The sequence below is a fragment of the Pinus tabuliformis genome, chromosome 7, assembly GCF_031772625.1.
Source record: "Pinus tabuliformis cultivar Carrire ecotype Pingquan chromosome 7, CPIR1, whole genome shotgun sequence".
Classification (NCBI taxonomy): Eukaryota; Viridiplantae; Streptophyta; class Pinopsida; order Pinales; family Pinaceae; genus Pinus; species Pinus tabuliformis.
Window position 1 is genome coordinate 991,462,123 of NC_142293.1, and position 14,282 is coordinate 991,476,404.

A 14,282-nucleotide genomic window follows, 5' to 3' on the forward strand; every position below is an offset into this window, starting at 1 on the left:
ATCTGGGTCTCCTAAAGGTAAAAAAACACCCAAAAATGGCCTCTTTGCCACTTTTTTGACACACAAACAGCAGACTTGGGAGAATGAAGATTTGGAGGGGCAAATGAGCACCAAATTTGGAAATTTCGGTGGGGTTAGAAAGTAGACAGGACAGGATTTCTAACAAGTCCACTTGGGTACATTTTGGATACCTACAAGTGCCCCAAAATAGGCTCCAAAGTGGTGCGACGCACAGAGAATTTGGCGCGGCACACAGAGGAAAAAACAGCCAATTTGCTCCCATTTCGCGAAATTTCGGGTCGCGACTTCTCCAAATGGGCCCGGTCATCTACAATTTCGTTTTTTTGGCACCAAAGGCGACATTTAAAGAGTTTCTCTCCAGATGGTTATCTATCCAAGTGGCAAAGGAATGCAAAGGGTTACCCCGGCCAAATGTCATGCTTGTGAGCGCTGCACCTGTAGCTGATGGTTGGCTCTCCATCTCCATTTTGTAATGATTTGAGTAACTTCACAACCCCTGGGCGTTCTATCTCTTCCTCACACATTCTATATATTGTATGCAAGTTATTTGCAAAGGGTTGGTTGTCTTTTAACTTCTGGGAGATTGTAGGAAAGAAACTTTGTTTCTTCACTGTGTATTTTTTACAGAGAATTAATGAAAGGCAACACCTCTGTTTCATGAGATTCTTGTGGTTGTGAGTGTAGCATATGTATTTCTTATGTGTTCATATGTATTTAGTTATGTTTCATAATTCATTTCATGCTCATTTCCAGTGAAATTTTCTGAGTGAGATTAGGTAGAATCCAATTTTTATTGCTCTACCTGTGGGAAAATTTCATGTTTCAGTGTTATTTCTTCTATTGAAAAGGATTCATGTCACTATGCCCTTTTCACCTTCTTCAGCAATCTATTCATGCCGTGGTACCTCAAACTTAATTGTTACATTTTCCGCCTACCTCGCCTCACGGAATAATCTGTGCCTTCATATTCAATTCTCTGTTCTTTGCTGAGCGCCAGTCCCATAACATCCCAGAAGCTCGGTCATTTTATAAAATTGTTTCCAGAATCCCTATTCACTTACTAGCCTAAGGTAAACATCACATTGTAAGTCATCTCAGACCATTTTTGAGCATTTATTCATTGAGCGTGACTCGGAGAGAGCACTCTCCTGCTCTGGTAGGGCTAGCTACCAGACTGAGCGTGGTTTGTGGTTACCCTAATTTTTTCCTTCCTTCAGCCTAAGGCAGATTTAGGTGCTAACAGTAACGACCTATTGGGAGGTCGGGTTCACAATGAAATAACCTATAGTACGCATGGCGCCAGATGCCCAAATAGGGTTATGATAAAGTGATGAGGCACTAGGTGTACCAGAGACCAATTGTGACAAAGTCACATAATTAGGCGGTAAATCCCGATACACACGGATGGGAATTCTCCCTGTATAGGGGGAAACTTTCAAGAGGAAATTGATGTTCCTCCTCTTCGATAGCGTGTGGAGTAGAAACTTCTAATTCATCTGGAGAGGTAATTGGAGCATCGCCTTTAGGTTCCATAACTAGGAACAAACAACAATGAACGACAAAAGATGTATGAGGGGATAATTCCAAAGGAATGCCTGGCTGATCGTACAAACTGTACGAACACTGCGGTGATATCACAACAGGTTTGAAAAAAGGATTCAAAGGATATATAACCAGTCCAAGCTGACCGTCAGTAGTCGGTGAACACTCTGGAGTTTGGACGGATTGTCCAGAGATTCCGGGCCAATATGAGCAGGTGACCCAATATCTGAAGTAGGCAGAGGATGAGATGAGAAAGGTTGAATGCTCAGAACGATTCCGAGTTCAACACCTTGGTCCTCGAGTGACTCTAGTAATCCAAGAAAAGGATCCTCAAAAAATATTCCAGACGGAGGAGAGGAAGAGGAACTAGGTGAACTAGATGGTTCAGCCACGATGACCTTGTCTTAGTTAACAAGAAAAGAGAGATAAACTTCAAGGCTTTAAAATGTTCTTTAGGAAAAAATCACAATTTGGTCTAGAAAAGACTAATAGGATGTTATAAGATTGTGGGAAATCAATTTTTTAAGACGCATAAATAAACTGGTGCTCTTTCATGTTTTAAGAGTCGAGAAAGAAACAAAGATGACTCTATCACTTTCGATTGGAAACGAGCTCGAAAGGACAAGCACTCGAATGATCTTTTAAGTTTAATGAGTCAAAAAGATCAAATTACTACTCTGGATGATCTAGGTAAAAAGGATTACCAGGAAACCATGAATTGTAGAATACATTTCGACGAACTGAGAAGTAAGGGCAGGAAATCTCCCCGAATTCTATGTTCAGTGTATCACGTTTGCAAGGCAGCAGAATCAGATTCCTATGGATAAAGGATTGCAGCCTAGAGGGGTATCCCATTATATACTCGATGGTATGGGGAGCACAAATTCGTACTAGCATTGTTAGTGCCGAAGCTAACGACAACTGTTAGGTTTAAAGAGGTCGGAAGATGTCTCTAGCCTATACCTTCTAGATGTGATCATTAGGTTTCAAATGCACCTTAGGTTAATTGAGTTCATTTTAAAGTTTATATTGAGTTATGTCTCAGGTTTTAGGCCTTAGCGATGTGACTCAAAAAACCCTAAATGCAGCTAAATGAGACAATACCCTTTCAATTCGATGAATTGTCTACACTATAGAGGGTAGAAAACACAATCAAATGCAAACAACCAAGAAATCGAAAGAAAAATGATTTTTCACTACTTCACTTTTCAAGAAAATAAACTAATGAAAAATACATTCCAATTCCTAATTTTGTGACAAGTACACTCTAACAGTCCTTTCAAAAGCAAAGAGAATTATTTTCCTTTTCATATGCCAATGCAATCCTAACCTTCAATGACGCTAACTACCGTAACATATTGATGTAGCAAACTAGAATTCTGTACTTTTCATGAAATGACAAAATGAATTTCTCATAAAACACTTCAATGGAAAAAGTTTCGAGGCAATTGATTCTCAAGAAAATGAAAAACATGAAAAGAGAATCTCTTTCAAACTAATGACAAAATAGCTTTACCAAAAATAAGACAAGCAATGTAATCTATGCCAGAAAAGAGACGTTTAGATAAGCAAACGAAAACTTTTGAAACTTGTGCAATGGAGGTCAAAGCCATAGAAGGACCATAAACGAAATGCAAGGAGTAAATGCACCAAAAACTTGACTCACTGAGTTCACAATCAGCTAAATGGATGACAATCTAGATTCCCTAGTGCCACTAACCATCCCAAGACCCAAGAAATCAAGTGAAAATATGGCAAATCAATAAGCAAACAAACCAAATGAAAAGCATGTTTATAGTAAGGGAGAAGACAGTCTAAGCAATTTACAGAGTGAAAATCATGAGAGAAAAACACACTGGCCAAGATCTGGGGTGAACCCTAATCTTCACTTACAGGCATCGACACAACTCCCTAACACACAACAAGCACTAGAAGCGGGTCGATGTGACTATTTCTTAGCTTATCGCACTAATCAATGCAACTGTCAATGAATTAAGCGCACTGAGCGAGGATGCAAAGAAAAAAAAAAAAATTCAAAATTTGGGACCAGACTTGCTACTATGAATTTCAAACCCACAGCATTAAGCAAAGCAAAAAAAATAGAACTAAAGCAAAATGGAAAAACTAGAAATGTTCACACAAAACCATGAAATTCCAAGCAAACAAATAGAAGGATTGGATCCCTAGCAGAGTCGCCAATTTGTGGTGAAGTAAAATTATAAGTGCGGACACAAAAAATTCCTCTATCCCGATAGTAGGTCTAGCCACTAAAAAGACATTCTATTGAAGCTTTCCTTAGGTTAGAACCAATTAAGAGGGCCTACCTCTTAGTACGCTTATCCCGTTTGGTGATGACCTTGCTTGCTCGCTTCAGTTATCTCCTGTTTCCTTCCTCGAACGCCTGAAACAAGTAAACAAAAACAAACAACAACCGTGATAATAGACAAATTGTAATTCAACCTTCTTAACAAGTCAAGAAGCATTAAGCCATAAACATGTGATATTTCACATTATGTAAGAAATCAATTGATAGTTGTATATATATTAAATCAAGAAGAGATTACAACCATTGTCTTGACGTTGTTGTTCTCCTCTGACAAAAACAGGTTCCCACACACTTCTGTTATCATTCTATGATGGCCTCAACAATGATAGTTTTAAGGCTCTTACCTTTAGGATTCACACTAAACCAAATTCACACTTCTCCCTCACACACAACTATAGAGCTACGACTATGAATATCTTGTTGTTTACTCCAAACTTAATTAGCACTAGCACACCAACATTAACACTAGCTTGTGCTTGGGAAAAAGGGAGGTTTATATAGCATGAATAGATGGGAAATGGTTCCTCTTCTCATGGGACAAGGTCTTATCTCTTGAGGTAGTTCCATCCTTATAGGGGAAAGGAGCACAAACTAACATCGTCGACTCCATTTGGCTCAACCGTTTACTAGACTTCTGTTACTAAGCTTCTAGAGCTGGAAGCTTCGGCTCCTTATTTAAAAAACTTTGCAAAAGAGGATCGATGCGACTGAAACAAAGCTTAGTCGCTCCGTTCAGCACTAGGGATAGTATTAATCGTTTCATATCGGCGCGAGGAGGACAAGGGTCATTAGCGCCGGTCTTGTAAACTAGAAAAAACATAAGATTTTTGGGAAATGGTGCAAAAGGGAATTGTTTTGCTCATGAAGAGGGACACAATGGGAGTTTCTTCATGAAGGGAAAGTATGTAGGGTTCACTGTAGAGGTCCTCCAGGATCAAGGAACGGGGAGTATAGGTACAGTGACAAAATGTTGTGTAACATTGGGTCTTTTGGAGATGAAATTATGGAATAGGCATAAGGGGCATCTGAGGTGGACCATGTGGATCCATCGAAGCAATGCATTTGGTCATCTAGAAAAAATATTAGGTGTGGATGGTCTACTATGACTCTTTTTTGGCACTGGTATTGACATTACAATATTTTGAGGTGATAAATCTATCATCTTTGTAGACAATGAACTTCTATTTTCAGTTGCTAGCATGATTGCATGTGCCTGCAATGAAAACCAATAATTTAATATTAAATTTAGTAGAGGATTTTATAGAGAGTCCAAGTGAAGAGATGGTAGAAAATACCTAAATAGTAAATACCCAGAAATATGAACAAACATCTAAGATATCCACAAATAGAGTTCCAGGTCCCTACTCTTTAATATTAGCATATAATACAACTAAAAAGTAGACAGTCCAAGTGACTAGAAGGAAGAAACTATCTAAATATAAAATACTCATAAATATGAACAAACGTCTCAAAGACACATAGATAGAGTTCCAGGTCCCTACTTTATTATTAGCATATAACAAAGCCAAAGATTTGGGTATGCCAACAGGACATGATTTCTGGCAATAGAAATGTTTTAAAACACCAAGTGTTTTAATTAATGCTAACTATATTTTAGTTCAATTAAGCCATACTGTGATGGATACCCCTTGTTCACTGCATGGTCAACTAGTGGGAATTCAACAAAGGCTTCTGCACCTCCTCCAAGATCAAATATTTTATAGGACTTTTATATAATGTTATGCTTTTCCATCATTCTCCCAAATGGTACACTACAATAAACAATGGAAATGAAACTTGCTGAAAATGATTCACTTATCTTTATATTCATGGTAAGCTCCAACAATCACCACCTTTTGATCATATTCTGTGAAATATATTAATCGAATAATAAACATTCCTCGACACTGAACAAGCTTGATATTTGCCCTGGTTATTTTTTGATTCAAAATTTATATCCATATTAATGAAAATAGCTATATTTTGTGTAAGAGATTATGTGTAAATGAATTTTAGGAACCTAAGAATGTTATCACTAATTGCCAATAGTCCGACACAAAGCACTAGACCAAATCTACTTTAATATTAAAATTTGAATGAGTTTAATTTATTAACTTTCCTAATCATGTTATAGATTCTAGACCCTAAATAATGCATACTTTTCTGGGGGAATGTTATCATACACATTTACTATGTCAGCATAGAATATTGTTAGCTGAGCATTAGCTAGTTTTACTGGTAAATTAGAATCGGCCCTACAAGTACAAGTTAAGAAGAATGTGTCATATTTTAGAATAAAGGAAAACCCAGAAAAGATAAATAAGAAACAAATCCAAACCAACCTGAAGTTTGTTTCATTATGATAATGCTTTTGAAAAAGCACTCAAGCATAACATTACATTGAACCTGCCTTTGCATGGATAAGTTGTATTGCCTCATCGGTGTGGTACCAACTAAAGAGGGAACATCACCACACATGACAGAAGGTTGTCTCGTAAAGGGAATGCTTGAAGTAAGTTTTCTTGCCAAAGCAGTTGTTGGATCTTGTCCTTTAAAAGAACCAGGAGAACTAAAATGCTCCTTGAAAGCAGTTGGGGAGAGGGAGGCCTTTTCTCTGGAAAATAACCGGTGTGTTCAATAGAAGGATTAGAAAAGGTTGGATCATTAAAGAATTTTACGTAAAAGGATGAAGGAGGCACTTCAAAATCTAAGTGTCTTCGAAGTTAGAATATTGAAGTTTATTTTGCTAGGGATTTTCATGTAAATTTGAAATGCATACTGACCAACTTGAGTTTTAGTTAAAAGAACTAATTCACAAAATGATAATAATTTTAGGGGAATACAAATATAAGTCTCAAGATGCATTGACTCTGACATCCAATTCCAATAGAAAACTATAGTGATCCGCATCTTCTAAAAATAGCACTACGAAATATTTGTGTCTCTCTAACAATAATATTAACGTTGTTGGAATAACTTCTTAGTAACAAGAGAATTGGGAAATAATTTTCTGAATACAATAGATCGAATGGTGGAAATGTCATCTAGAAAAATTGTAAATTGTCAATGTTAAACATACTAACAAACTATAATTCAAACTTCTCATGATCTAGAGATGTTGAAGTAGACAGACCTACCGAAAACAGGTTGATCCCCCACATTTTCTCTTTGGAGACAAGCATGGCATTAAAGTCCCAAAATGGAGGCACACTGCCCATCTTTACTTGTCATAAGGATGACCTTGGATTGTAAAACATGTAGGAAACACTCAAACACAATGCCAAAAGGAGCACCATGATTATAGGGAAATGGTAGATCTAAAGCTGGAAATGAAAAATCAGAGTAAATGTATAGGTTAGTTCCAAGAAAACATGTTCCATATGCCATGGAAATATTGTGCATATCTTTTAAAGTAGGAAATGCAAATTCAGAGTATATTCATAGGTTAGCTCCAAGAAAACATGTTCCATACGACATGGTATTATTTTGCATATCTTTAAAATATGCATGTTACTATAAAACTAACACAAAATTAATAATGAATAGCAAGGATCAACATATTTTCAATTAACTTGAGTCGAAACTAATTACCTTAGTTGCAGATGTACTTCTATGATTTCATTTGAAAGTATTTATAGTGCTACTGGCTGAAGACCCGAGGTAACAAGTTGGTTGAACTTACTTTTCTCAGGTTTCTCATCCTGATAATTTTTAAAATACATGAACTGCTACAACGCAACAACGTTGGTCCAATAAGTCCATTGCATATTTGTGTTTGGCATATATACTACAAGAGGAATATCACATTTATCATTTATGCCATTTTTTAGAGTATAAAAATCAATTCAAATTAACTTGGTTTGATTCAATAAGGGCACTACAAGCTATCTTAATAATGCATATTATTTCTTGTATCATCTACATCATTTCGAAGTGTATCTATTTCAAGTCAAAGTTGTCTACTCAACAATCTTAACATGGAATCCCAAGCACTATGCAATGCCATAAGGTGAGATCAATCAGTTCTTTTGCACATCAATCAAGATTTTGTGGTATTCACAACATATCATAAATATTTTTGATCAAAATACTTTTCAATGTAATCATAGGAAAAAGCTTGTTATACCAACATTTTAAAGAAGATCCAAGCACTAATTTATGTGGCCAATGATGTTTTGGTCAAGAAGTTGTCCTATAGTGAAATGATGGGAAAGAATTTATGGCCATTGAGGATTTCAATTGATAGATAAATTGAAAAATATGTGACCTATGAAAGGTAAGAAAATAGAGTGTCCATTAAACCTATTACTAGGAACTCAAGATGTCATTTGAATTATATTTCAAAAAATGATGGGCTGCAATAAAAGTAGCCATTCACCCAAATGAATGGCTCTACCTATCAAATTCTAACCACCTTCCTGCCTAAAAAGCTAAAACCGATAGAAAATTCCAAAAACAAAGTTCTACCTTTTCCATAAAGAAATCCTTTTCCGAATAAGAAATCACTATTTTTAACTCCATAGTCTTCGATAGTCCTGATTAGCAATGGTTGAATCTGATGGACATACTAATGCAAGCAAAAACCACAAAGACGACAAGCCAAAATATTATAAAGGTAAATGGGGCCTTAGTGCACGAGTGTAGTCTTGGGGTGTTAATCCATCCACTATGGTTCTATTCTTGGTTTGGTATGATGATCCTTAGTATTGCAGCAATAATGATGCAACTCCTAGGGCTACCAGCTTTACTTTATCAACCAAGGGTTTCATACAAACTTGGAGGTGAAAGTGCTATATACACAGCAGATGCATCATTATACTCATGTCACTTCTCAACTGGGGCACTTGACAATTAGGGTTCTAGACCATTCCTCTATTGGACTAAAGGGAGTCTGACTACTGAAAGTGGAATGTAAAACTAGTTCTAGTGTAGGAAAATTAAATGTTTGTCAATTCAGGAAATCAAAGCTACTAACTTGTAAATGCTATGAAATCACACAAATCAATTGTAGAAAGGAAACTATGATATCCTTGCACTTGATCATCTAGCTATAAGAACTGCTTGAAAATAGGAATTTATTCTATCCTTTCAAAACCCAAACATGCATGCATTAATTATCTCATTCACTCTTGCAGGATAGATTAAAAAGTCCTAATTTATAAATTCAAAAATACAAAAGTTAATGCTATCTAATATTACAGGAGGGAAAGGAATGAAAATACTAGTCTAGGTGACACTTTTGGTCATGGAGTCCAAGCTGAGGGGTTAACCTACTCCTACACTAGGTTAACCTACCATTTCAGGTCAAAACAAGGTCAAAAATAGGAAGCTACAGGTTTGCTATAGGATGTCCTGTACTGTTATAAGAAGTTGGTTGAGAGGTTTCAAAGGACAATAATGGTGATATGAAGTGTTGGAAAGGTACATGAAAGTTTTGTAAGGTGTAGGGGAGGTGAACATCACCCATGGCCAAGTCCAACACTCCAAGAAGACTGGAATTTCCTAAGACATCTTTCTCATGGTGGTAGGAAAACAAAGGTTCGGAACATGGTTGGTATGCATCAACAGAAGGTGGAGGAGACCTAGGTGGAGTTTGTAACACCCTCCTCCCACATCTACCCAAGAAACTAGACAGTCAAGGTAACCATGTGACAAGAGGCCACTATGACATGATTTGACCTCCCAAGTCACGTTAAGGAAGTGGAATCGATGGAAACACACCATACAGACATTAATTATCAGCTACATGACCCTCAAGAACCAATCCAATAGTTTATACAACTTGCCTTGGGGTCCCACTGAGATTTTGGACAATTTAGGGCTCAGTCGCTCCCATGCTATAGGAATGAGTGCAACCAACAAATCAAAGTTGCTCTCACAAGTCGGCGTGCTAGTGAGTAGAGACCAAAACAGTCAGTGCTATGCCAGCAACTCCAGGATTTGAGCCACTTTTTCAAGCAGCTCTAGAGCCGAGGTCACTACCCAAAATTCAACCATATCTTTAGATTAGTTGATTAACATGGAAATGGCAGTACTAAAGAAAATACTTGTTTAATACCTTAACTGGACCCCTACTAGCCATGGTAGGTGTTATCACTGAAAATTCTGTTGCCAAAATTTTTTAGCCTAGCTTAAGGACAGGGTGTTTTTGCAGCGCATGAGTCCTCCTTTAACAGTTTTGCAGCGCAACATGCTTCAAGTGATTCCGTAGCGCGCTACGAAATTGGGGATTTGCTCGGGTTTTCAGTAGAAGGTTCATATACTAAATTTAGATGATGAGCAGAGTGATGCAAAGGGAATGCAGTGGTAATGCATAAGCTATTAGAATGGGCTCTGGACACAGCATGGCATGTGGCAAGTAGTATATTCTCCTCGACTACTCCTGTACCTTACACCCAAATGACAAGCCAGCGTGAAGCTTTTGTAATTGTTAGTGGCCAATCTTCTGGGTAAATCAAATAAGAGTTTGTGCAGTCTTCAATAGATTATTCCCTTCTGTTGGGTGATAATGATATAAGAGAGGAGTCTCATATTAAAGAAGTGACTGGTGAAGAAGCAGATGCTTTCAGAGGAAGACTCATTCGTAGGCTTACATCTGTCATTGTGCACCATGTACCAACATTTTGGAGATTAGCTCTTTCGATATTCAATGGGAAGTTTGCTAAGGTAGGTTCAACAAATGGCGCTCCTGGTTCAGTGAAACATGAAGAGACTGCTAGACAAAACTCCTTTGAAGACGGCCTTGGTAACGTAAAGGATTCAAATCATTCCTTAGAGGAAGTTGCTGGAATGGTACAGGACATTATATCTGTTTGTGAAACTAAGGGAAGGACTGCGCACCCTTGAATGCAGTACAAACATTGTTTGCATTACGAACCAAAGTTATGGAGGTGTTCATATTGAGGCTCTGCTCTTGGATGAAAATGATTACATCAGATATTGTCAATAATGAATATTGGGTGCCAGTATCTATTCTTGAACGCAGTGGGTCAGCGTTTGCTATTTCTTCTTTGCCTCTATCCTTTGGTGAAATGTTGGTCTCTGCAATGGATGAAATTAGTAAATACCTTGCCTGTTGCATCTGATGTATCTTGTCCACTTAGTTTGAGAATACCATCAGGTTTTTGCTGGAGTTGGAGCCCGAGTCAGATCCAGTTTGGCATTATCTTAATATTCAGAACCGCAGAGTTCGTGGCCTCTTGGAAGGCTGCACATTTGATCATGAGGCACGAATGGATGCTCTACATTGCCATGTCCGTGAACGTGCGTTATCCTCAGGCTCAGCAACTCTTTCTCTGGCACAGGAAATTGCAAGTGTGGATCCATGCTCACGTAATGTTGAACTTGGTCAAAACATTAAAATTACTCTTGATTTTTATGTGCAGTAGCATGAAGAAGGCGCGTAAACTGTTTGACAATATCAGCTTTAGAATTTTCTCTTATGGAATGCAGTGATTAAATGCCAAGTGTCAAGTGGTTTTTATAAGGATTTGATTGCCACAAGGCCGCCATTATTAGTGACACCGGGATAGAGATGTGGCATAAGAGCTGGAATTATGTTAACTGGTGTCGTTAAAAGATGAGTGCGCATTGAATAAAAACAAAAGAAGGATGGCGCAATTCCTACGAAAGATACTATCAATTCAGGGTTTCTTGATCTGAACACTCCAAATAATCTTTGTTTGGCATTAATTTTTCAAATGATCTTCATAATCAAATGTCGATGACAGAGAGGAAAAATCGTTGTCGTAGAGACAAGGAAGCAAATGGCAGAGCTCGAAATAGACAAGTTTCCTCAGTCAAGGTGGACTGTATTAATTTGATGTTGTCTTCTACAAACGTTGTAACCGTGCCGGTTACATGCTCCAGCTGTTGGCTTAGAGAAGGAGGATTGTCATATAATTTCTGGCGCTCACTTAAAAGCCACGGTTCAAGAAAATAGCATTAGCAGAAGATGTGACATTGGGAAGCTCGAGATCCATCAGGTGTTTTGTCACCTTACCAATTTAACAGAAGAGTCTCAGGCCTCGATGATATCTCATTAAAGATAACTCATTGTTGAGAGCTACCAGATGGCTTTGTCGATCAAACCTGGTTTTTCACAGTCTCTTAATAATCTTGGTGTGGTCTACACTGTCTAGGGTAAAATGGATGCTGTTGCAAGCATGATTGAAAAGGCTATAATGGAAAATCCTGCATATACAGAAGCTTATAATAATCTAGGGATTTTGCACCGGGAGTAGCAGAGATAGTTGTGGATATGTCGGGGTTTCTCATACCCGGTTTTCTGCATTTGGGAGCTTCCAGATTCAGCGAGATTGTAGGTGGGTATATGTACCTTGGCACAGCATTCACAAGTAAGCCATTGTTTTAACGTTCTAGGATGGGTTCCTACGTTTGTAGCATTGTTTGAAAATGGGGTTTATAGCATTGATAGAAAGGGTTTCCTTGATGCGGTTTAAATTCAGTGGGATTTCAATTGATCTCTTATATGCAAGGCCTTATTTTGTATTTTTCAAATGGTGAACCGTGAAGCCTAGAAAACAACAGATATTCAATTTTGTGAGGGGTTTAGAGGAAGACTGTGCTTTTTAAATCACACAGCAGTTTCGTAGCGCACTACGAAACTGCTGTAGGTGATGATTTTAAACGCAGAGCAGCTATGTTGGTGAGATGATTGAGAAACTTGAAAGAGAGACACATGTCTATTAGTATAGCCTACAGCACATCCAAGATGTGGCAGTCCGCTCTATTTTGGTCGATTAAAGATAAAAGGTAAGCTCTTTTGGATTCGAATATGGTGAGGCAAATCAAAGACTGACAAACAGGAACAGTTTCCTATATTTCAGGGTGATGGAAAACATGCTATATTAAGGGCCAACAAGCAACTGCAGACACCTGTTCAGTTCACAAAGCATCCAGATCATAAAGCATATGGTGTTATGCGTGGTTATTAAAGGTATTAAAGAACTTGGAGTGTGCTCTTTAAATGGTAAAGAAAAGTGGAAGACAGGGACCATGAAAATAGGGTGTTCAGGTTTGCCAATTTATGAGTTATCTATACAGCTAGCACCCGAGGGTCAGCTCGTTCAGTGAATGTTCCTCAACATGTCTCAGCCACAACAGAAATTGTACAGCTGTCAAGGATCCAAGGAGAATCATGCATACGAGGAGATGGAGTTGGATTTGAAATATTTCTATGTATTTACAGCCCAACACTTCATGTATTTAATGAGTTGGTTTAGAAATAGATAAGGGTAATTAATGGTAGATCATCGAGTTCTCCCTTCATGCTTGTTGAGGAGACTCAAGATAGTGATAGTTTTGGGGGGTTTTCCTATATATGGTGAAAACTAGGATGTAATAGGGGTTGGAGGTTTTATAAAAAAACAGAGTTTTTATCAGCTTGTGTAAGAAGACTTTGACAGTAATACAAGAGTTACTTTTTCTTCCCAAGATTCATTATATGTTTATGGCTCAGAACATGTGCGGTTTTGTCATTATCTTTTATGTATTTTACAGCTCACTAAATATGCAATCACTCTGAATTCACCTAGTGCTCAGACTTCCTGTGCTTATTTATGAGTTGAGTTTTTTGGAGAAATGTTTTGAGTGTTAAATGTTATATGCCTTGGCTTCTATGATTAAGTGATCAATAGTTTACTGCAGAAGTGAATGACTCCATGAGCCCAATGGAAGAAGTGTTGTTTTGTGTTTCCAACCAGCTTTATTTTCATAAAAGTGTGAAGAGTTAGCCATCTGTTGTTGTGATTGATTCTTATCAAAAGTCTGTGAGAGAGCCCTCTCTGACTAAGGAGGCTAATCCTTAGTCTAAAGTTTGGTTGAAAGAGTTACATGAAATCTTGCTTGGCTGCAGCCCTGAGTACTGATTTTGTGATAACATTTTGGTGCGTCTGCCGGGAGTCTGAAGATTATTTTTTTCCCGAAATTTTAAGATTGAATTTCTGAAGGTAGCAGGAGTTCAAAGTGGTTTTCGAGGCTGCAAACCTACCTTGACGACTCCATTGTTGAAGAATTCAAGGTTTATACATTCATGGTGATTCCACTGGAGTTATGAAGGACCCAGAAGCTGCCATTCTTTGTTCAAGGTATGCATGCATAGATTTCTCAGGAATTTATGGTTTACCAAATCATTTTCCCAAGGATGCATATTTTTTAAGGAATGGTCCAAAATTCAACGGAGAAGATTTGAGTTTAACTGTGAAGCATATATCAGATTTTTGTGAATTTTTAGAGCTTCTTAGAGTTAAACATGAGGATGTTTGTATAAAGTTATTCTATGATTCACTTCAAGGGAAGTGCAAACAGTGGGTTGAATGCTTTCCTGCCAAGTCCATTAAGTCCTTTCAAGACCTTTGGCTCATGTTTTTGG

General features: G+C 37.7%; 1 pseudogene; it reads right to left on the minus strand.

The window, feature by feature from the left end:
* Positions 1-7,107, minus strand: part of LOC149250932 (uncharacterized) — a 39,259-nt pseudogene extending 32,152 nt beyond the window's left edge.
* Positions 7,108-14,282: the final 7,175 nt, after the last annotated feature.